The sequence below is a fragment of the Phaenicophaeus curvirostris genome, chromosome 6 (assembly GCF_032191515.1).
Source record: "Phaenicophaeus curvirostris isolate KB17595 chromosome 6, BPBGC_Pcur_1.0, whole genome shotgun sequence".
NCBI lineage: Eukaryota > Metazoa > Chordata > Aves > Cuculiformes > Cuculidae > Phaenicophaeus > Phaenicophaeus curvirostris.
The window spans coordinates 27,813,164-27,820,531 of NC_091397.1; the positions used below are offsets into that span (position 1 = coordinate 27,813,164).

General features: G+C 45.8%; 1 protein-coding gene across 1 annotated transcript in view; it reads right to left on the bottom strand.

Moving 5' to 3' along the window:
- ICA1 (islet cell autoantigen 1) overlaps positions 1 to 1,423 on the bottom strand; it is a 64,578-nt gene extending 63,155 nt beyond the window's left edge. Inside the window, exon 1 of the mRNA XM_069859681.1 lies at positions 1,361 to 1,423. The gene's annotated coding sequence lies outside the window, so the exon portion shown is untranslated. The remainder of the gene's footprint in view (positions 1 to 1,360) is intronic.
- Between the last annotated feature and the right edge of the window lie 5,945 nt (positions 1,424 to 7,368).

Sequence of the window (7,368 nt, forward strand, 5' to 3'; positions counted from 1 at the left end):
AAACCCAGCCTGCCATTTTCTCTGATCAACAGTTTGGAAGAATGATCAGAAAGGTTTTTTTTCCTTATAACAACAGCCCTGCTAGACTGAAACACAAGAACAGTTTATTTCCAATAAGTCTGCTGTGCAAAAAGAGTGACAGCTGCTTTCCAAGGCTCAAATTAAATAAAATCCATCCAGAAATGGAAAGAAAGAGGAATGAAACATGAAGGGGGAAAAAAACTCCCAAGAAACAGGTGCTTCCTGGAAATACAGTGTCACCTTGGTTTAAAGCAAGGCCTGCAGGCAGGGGCAAAATATAACAACCAACTGAACAGATGAACAACTCCAATAGCAAGCTTCCAAAATACCCGCAAATTATGTACTCCAGATTACCCAATTCAGCATCACAATTATCAATTTGAACTGAATTGCTGTGTTAAGAGGGTCCATGCTGGACCTTGAGGCTATCAGTGCTACCCAAAACAGTGCGGAGCAGGAGGTTATTTACATCTGGCACTGAAAATACACACAATGATAACCGATGAATAAAGAACCCGGTGCCCTTCACCCTTTCCTCTTACTAAAACTGGCCTGATCTTTGAAGCAATTTTCTTTCTTTCCCTCTTCCGAATGACTGGAGTATATAAACAATATTCACGTGCCTGGTGCAGATCAAATCTGATTATCAAGATCGACCTCTCACAAAGATGATCAAAGGGTTGGAGCACCACTGCTGTGAGACAGACTGAGAGAGTTGGGGTTGTTCAGCCTGGAGAAGAGAAGGCTCCAGGAAGACGTTAGAGCAGTCTTCCAGTACCTGAAGGGGGCTCCAGGAAAGCTGGGGAGAGACTTATTACAAGGGCACGGGGAGGAAGGGAATGGCTTTAAATCGGAAGGGGGAAGATTTAGATCAGCCAGTAGGAATAAATTCTTCAGAACGACGGTGGTGAGGCACTGGCAGCGGTTGCCCAGGGAAGCTGTGAATGCCCCATCCCTTCCAGGCCGGGCTGGATGGGGCTTCGAGCAGCCCGATCCAGTGGGAGGTGTCCCTGCCCACGGCAGGGGGGTTGGCACTGGGTCATCTTTGAGGACCCCCCCGACACAAACCACTCTACGATAAGCTCTAAATGGGGTTGCTTTTTTTTATTATTCCCAACCGCAGCCCGCGACGCCCCGTGCCCGGGCGGGGAGCCAGGGAGGATGCGGGGAGCGATCACGGCGAGACAGCGGCGCGGCGAGGAGGCGCCGATGCCATCTTGCGCCTTCAGAGCGGCGCCCCGGGCGGGTCCGGCCCGGCAACCCCCCACCGCGGGGCGGGCGGGACCCGTTCGTTCCCCGCGGGGGCCCGGCGCGGATCCCCCCGCCGCCCGGCACTCACCTCTCCGCGGCAGAGGGCCGAAGCGCCACCGCCCGCGAGGTGCTCGGAGCCGGCGGCGTCACACTGCGAGGAGCCGCCCCCGGGAGGGCGGAGCCGCCACCGTCCCCGCCGAGAGCCGCCTCGGGAGCGAGCGCGGAGGGCGGGGCTGGGTGTGGTGGCAGCCCCGGCCGGTGACTTTGCCACGGACAGCGATAGGGGCGAAGCCTGATCGAGTTTGCAGAGGAGACTAGGCTGGGATGAAGGGACGATCTGCGGGAGGGCAGGGAGGCTCCGAAGGGATCTGAACAGGCAGGACCGCTGGGCTGAGACCGATGGGATGAGGCTCAGCAAGGCCAAATGCCGTGTCCTGCACTTGGGGCACAACAACCCTATGCAGTGCTACAGACTAGGAGAAGTCTGGCTGGAAAGCTGCCTGGAGGAGAGGGACCTGGGGGTGTTGGTTGACGGCCGACTGAATATGAGCCAGCAGTGTGCCCAGGTAGCCAAGAAGGCCAAAGGCATCTTGGCTTGTATCAGAAACGGCGTGACCAGCAGGTCCAGGGAGGTTATTCTCCCTCTGTACTTGGCACTGGTGAGACCACTCCTCGAATACTGCATTCAGTTCTGGGCCCCTCACCATAAGAAGGATGTTGAGGCTCTGGAGTGAGTCCATAGAAGAGTGATGAGGCTGGTGAGGGGGCTGGAGAACAAGTCTTACGAGGAGCGGCTGAGGGACCCGGAGTTGTTTAGCCTGGAGAAGAGGAGGCTGAGAGGAGTCCTTATTGCTCTCTATAACTACCTGAAAGGAGGTTGTGGAGAGGAGGGTGCTGGCCTCTTCTCCCAAGTGTCAGGGTACAGGACAAGGGGGAATGGCCTCAAGCTGTGCCAGGGGAGGTTCAGACTGGATATGAGGAAAAAATTTTTCATGGAAAGGGTCATCTGTCACTGGCAGAGGCTGCCCGGGGAGTTGGTTGAGTTGCCATCCCTGGAGGTATTTAAAAGATGGGGTGGACAAGGTGCTCAGGGACATGTCTTAGTGACAGATAGGAATGGTTGGACTTGATGATCTAAGAGGTCTTTTCCAAACTAGTGATTCTATGATTCTATGAACTTGAGGCCATTTACTCTTGTCCTATCACCCATGACTTGGGAGAAGAGGGATGGTGGAAAATCTCCCTGGCACTTCTCACCACCTCAACCAAAATCTCTCCTTAGCCCCAGCCTGACGGGGACCACTGATGTCACATGAGGAGCGTCAAGGGCATATTAAAATGTTTTGGATGCTGTAGACAGGCAGTTGTTATCAAAATAGCGATGGGGAAAATGGCCCTTTGGCATAGTGGGCAGGTGGCAGTGTCAGGGTGGCTGCATCCGAATAAGTATAACCAGCAGGGCGAGGGAGGTGATTTTGTCTCTCTAGTCTGCTCTTGTGAAACCTCACCTGGAGTCCGGCACTTAGTTCTGGAGTCTTCAGCACAGGAAGGGTATGGATTTGTTAGAGCGAGTCCAGAGGAGGGACATGAAGATGATCAGAGGGCTGGAGCACCTCCCCTTTGAGGACAGGCTGAGGGAGTAAGGATTCTCAGAGAAGAGAAGGCTCCAGGGAGACCTTATGGCAGCCTTCCAGTATTTAACTGAGGCCTACAGGAAAGCCGGGAAAGGGGTTTTTATCAGGGAGTGTAGTGATAGGACAAGGGGTAATGGTTTTAAGCTGAAAGAGGGGTGGTTTAGTCTAGATATTAGGAAGAAATTTTTTACTGTGAGGTTGGTAAGTCAGTGGAACAGGTTGCCCAGAGGAGCTGTGGCCACCCTATTCCTGGAGGTGTTGGATGAGGCTGTGGGCAACGTGCTACATTGTAAGGTGGCCTTGCCCATGGCAGGGAGGTGATGATCTTGAAGGTCTTTTCCAATTCAAACCATTCAATGATTCTATAAATCAGGAGAGCATTGGTTTTGAGCTCAGGCCAGAAATGGATCATTTGGGGTTTTGTGAGAGCTGTTTTAAGTACTTGAGGTGGGTTTTGAGCTGATCTCAGAGCTTGAATTCGGGCAAAGATCACAGGTGGCATTTGAAAACAATCTGTTGGATCAGTGGGAGGTAAAAGGAGAAACAGGAGAGCAGAGGGTGAATGGTTATACCTCCTCAGAGGGGAAGTGTTGTTTCCCATATTGTGTGCAAAGAGAGCAGCAACTTAGGCACAACATAGGGAATGAAAGCAGTTGTGGACAACATGGCAGTTGATTTGGTAGGGCCCAAGGAAATGGTTGAAGAAGACTGGACTGGAGGGAACTGTAGAAAATGAAGAGGGAAGAGGGGTGGAAATGGGGCATCATTTGCTGAACGTTACAGATATCTGAAGCACTTACATAAGTGTCTTAGTGATTCTGTGAGGTGTAGCTGAACTACTTCACTGGAAGCTGCATATCTAGGAGTGAAAATGCAAGATGTTTACAGCCACAGGGACTTCACTGTAAGACAATAGCTCTGAAAAAGCCTTGGGATCCTAATGGGTAGGTAGCTAAGCATGGATTCTGGGCACTGAAGAAGACAAAAGGGAGAATTTCATTAAAGGCTGAGTAACCTGAGGAACTTTGGGTACGATTTGGGAGATTGCTTAATTTCCCTGTTTGGCACTGGAGTGAATACTAACAGCAGGTCATACCTGAGCATGGTGTACATAGTGCAGACAGTGTACTGACAAACTGGACTGGGTTTATGGCAAAAAATATGGAATTGCTTTCCAGAGCTGCAGAAACAAGGATAGTCTTGGTGTTGAAACACAGTAAGAGTGCGCAAATATTTTAATGGGAGACCAATCTCTTAATGGGTTCCTCAGTCTTGCACAAAAAGGTATAACACACTCCAGTTGCTATAAGTTGGGCATGCAGAAAACCTGATATTAGGTATCTTGTTTACCTTTAGATGTTCTACAGTATTCTGTTAAAATTTTTTGGTCATCTAGAGCTCTTTTTAGAGCAAATATAGAGAAAGACATTGGTTTCAGGGTGCAGTTTATCTGATTTATTTAAGTTTTTGATGAGATTTATCATTCTCTGGACATGAGTTTTCTTGACTATGAGGGAGTAACAGGCTCAGGTGTCAATGCTTGCATTAGAGGTATTACCCAATTAGTCAAATGAATTCCTGATATTAATGTTTTTGTGAGAAAAAATGTTCATGGAATTCTTACCTCTTGAAAGACAGGCACTGCTAATAAGTGACAAAAGGTCTTTCTGCAGTGGATGAGGTTCTGAGATCCCTTCAGCCAGGCCTTGCATAGGTTTTTATTAGTTTTTCTTCGTAAGTGAACATGAAGAACTCATTATGTCTTTTAATAACATCTATGTGTGTAAATCTCCTAGAAGAGAGTGAAAAATGAAAATCTCACAGCAAGTGAAGGAAGAGCTTTAACTGTTGCAGGATCAGAACCAAAACACAAAGGGAGATTTTATCTGGTAATTTTAAAAGTGTTGTTTTTCTTAGTCACAAGAGTAAGGTAGGAGGGCAAATAGTCCTGAATAAACCTTGATTCTGAGAAACTTCACTCTTTCCTAATCATGGAACTTTTTTTATGCCAATGGTTATGTATGTGTGTGAATATACCTAGAATCAGGGTCTTAGGACAGATCATTTCTAATTTATACAAGGCCAACAGTCTGCAAGTTACAGACAACTTTTGGCATTGTCCAGCTTAATGTCTTAAGGGATTTGCTGAGGTCACCATATAACCTCAAAAAAAAGAAGTTAAATACCTTTCTTCCTCACTATAGTGCAGGCACTTCTTAATCTTTTATCATGTTTCATATAGTTTGTCACCAGATGTGAAAGTTATAAATGTAAGCAAGTGCTGTCTGGTTGTTCTAGCACCTCTCTTATCTCCCATAGAGGTATTTTTAGTGCAGCAGGAATACAGAAATGTAACTACAGAAAATAGTTATTGCAAGTGATTAATGAAATAAGGTATGCTTACTACTTTTGACAAGCTTAGTTCTTTGGCAAAGCAGACTGGATGGATGAAACACCCTGAAGCATGGTGCTACATTCAGTTTCTAACATTTTTTCCCCATTTGGACGAAGTACTCTAGTTGCTTAAATCAACTAGCCAGTTGATCCATTGACCTTAAAAAAAATCAGTTTTTTTCTATTTTTATAGAACTCCATATACCCTTGCAAACTGAGAATCTTTGGGTGTTATTTTCAACATTGCTGTAATCTTCAAGTAAAGTTAAAGTACAGCCCTCTGAGGTATAACAACTAACCACACCACAGCTGGGAATGTCATGTTTTATGGTAAAGATCTGACCTTCCCAGACCTCAACTACACAAACCCACAGTTTTTGAAAGAGTGCGCTAGCAATAAATATTAGCCCTCTTCTTGTAAGATCTTTTCTGCATCTTGGCCTTTTGTTACACTTTGCCCCAGCCGCATTTAATCTGTAAAAAAGGACAAATAAAGATTGGAATCACATGTTGACTCAGTGAGATTCACTGTCCAGTCATGTTTACTGTATCACATTGCTACTACAGCATACTATGGAATATGCCTCTCTTGACACCTAATTTGGTACTTTCTTCTGCATTCTGTGCTATCTATATAATACAGTCTTAACAAATGTGTGGAGGTTTTTATTTTCCAAGCCTCAGTTTGTAAATTTTCCAAACTTCAGCTTGAAAATTTCTTCAAGTCATATGACAGAAATTCTAATAAGAAAATGGAAAGCCATCAGGAGGGAGACAGAGTGGTCTATAATAGAAATTCAGGTATTTAAGAAGACCAGTGGTAGTGAGCTCTTTGTCAGGTGAAGCAATAGGAATGATGATTTTCCCTTTTGTATATTAGTTCCTTAAGATTTCTTAAGTTTTGCACGTGCTGTAATTCTGTCCCCCATTTAGATGTATCTGAATTATTTACTTCAGAAACTCACACAGTATCAGATATCCCAGAAATTACTTTGAAGGTTTCTCATCTTCCCTGGACTGTAACATTAGTACTATTAATTAATGGTTGAACTTTCACACATTAAGATGTTTTTTAATCTTGCCATAACACTTCACTTTCCCTCTGCTTCTTGCCCACATAAGGAAGTTAACATGAAATGAAGGAGCCAGTCCATACAGAGTGGAAGAGACTTTAGAGAGTTTTGTATTCCTGCAAGCAGAATAGTGAGACCAATTCCAGTCATCCGTTGAGGAAATTAGGTTGATGTAAGGACTGCTTAGTTACTTCTGTGTATGATAAACATGATTCCAATTTAGTGATCTGCTGGAAACCTTTGACTTATTGGCAGCTGTAGAGATTTAATTAATGATTTGTGTCTGCTTCCATAAGCTGGAAAATGCATACTAGGATAGTGAAGCTGCTGAAATGACAGCCAAGTTTAGAATCATAGAATCATAGAATCACCAGGTGGAAAGAGACCCACCGGATCATTGAGTCCAACCATTCCTATCAAACACTAAACTATGCCCCTTAGCACCTTGTCCACCCATCCCTTAAACACCTCCAGGGAAGGTGACTCAAACACCTCCCTGGGCAGCCTGTTCCAGTGTCCAATGACCCTTTCTGTGAAAAATTTCTTTCTGATATCTAGTCTGAACCTCCCCTGGCGGAGCTTGAGGCCATTCCCTCTTGTCCTGTCCCCTGTCACTTGGAAGAAGAGGCCAGCATCCTCCTCTCTACAACTTCCTTTCAGGTAGTTATAGAGAGCAATGAGGTCTCCCCTCAGCCTCCTCTTCTTCAGGCTGAACAACCCCAGCTCTCTCAGCCGCTCCTCATAAGGCCTGTTCTCCAGACCCTTCACCAGCTTTCAGGCTGGAGTAGTGCCAGTGTCTCTGACCATTAAGGTAGGACCAAAACTTTGCCAAATAAGAGTCAGCCTGTAATAGTGTCTTTCATGGCGTTTAGTCAGCATTATTTTCCCATGCTTCTGCAAACTTAAAACAGAACAATTGTGAGCACAATGACTTACCTGGATTTTTCTGCAAGCAGGACTGATTTCACTCTAGATATTGTCCAAAGTTGTAATTT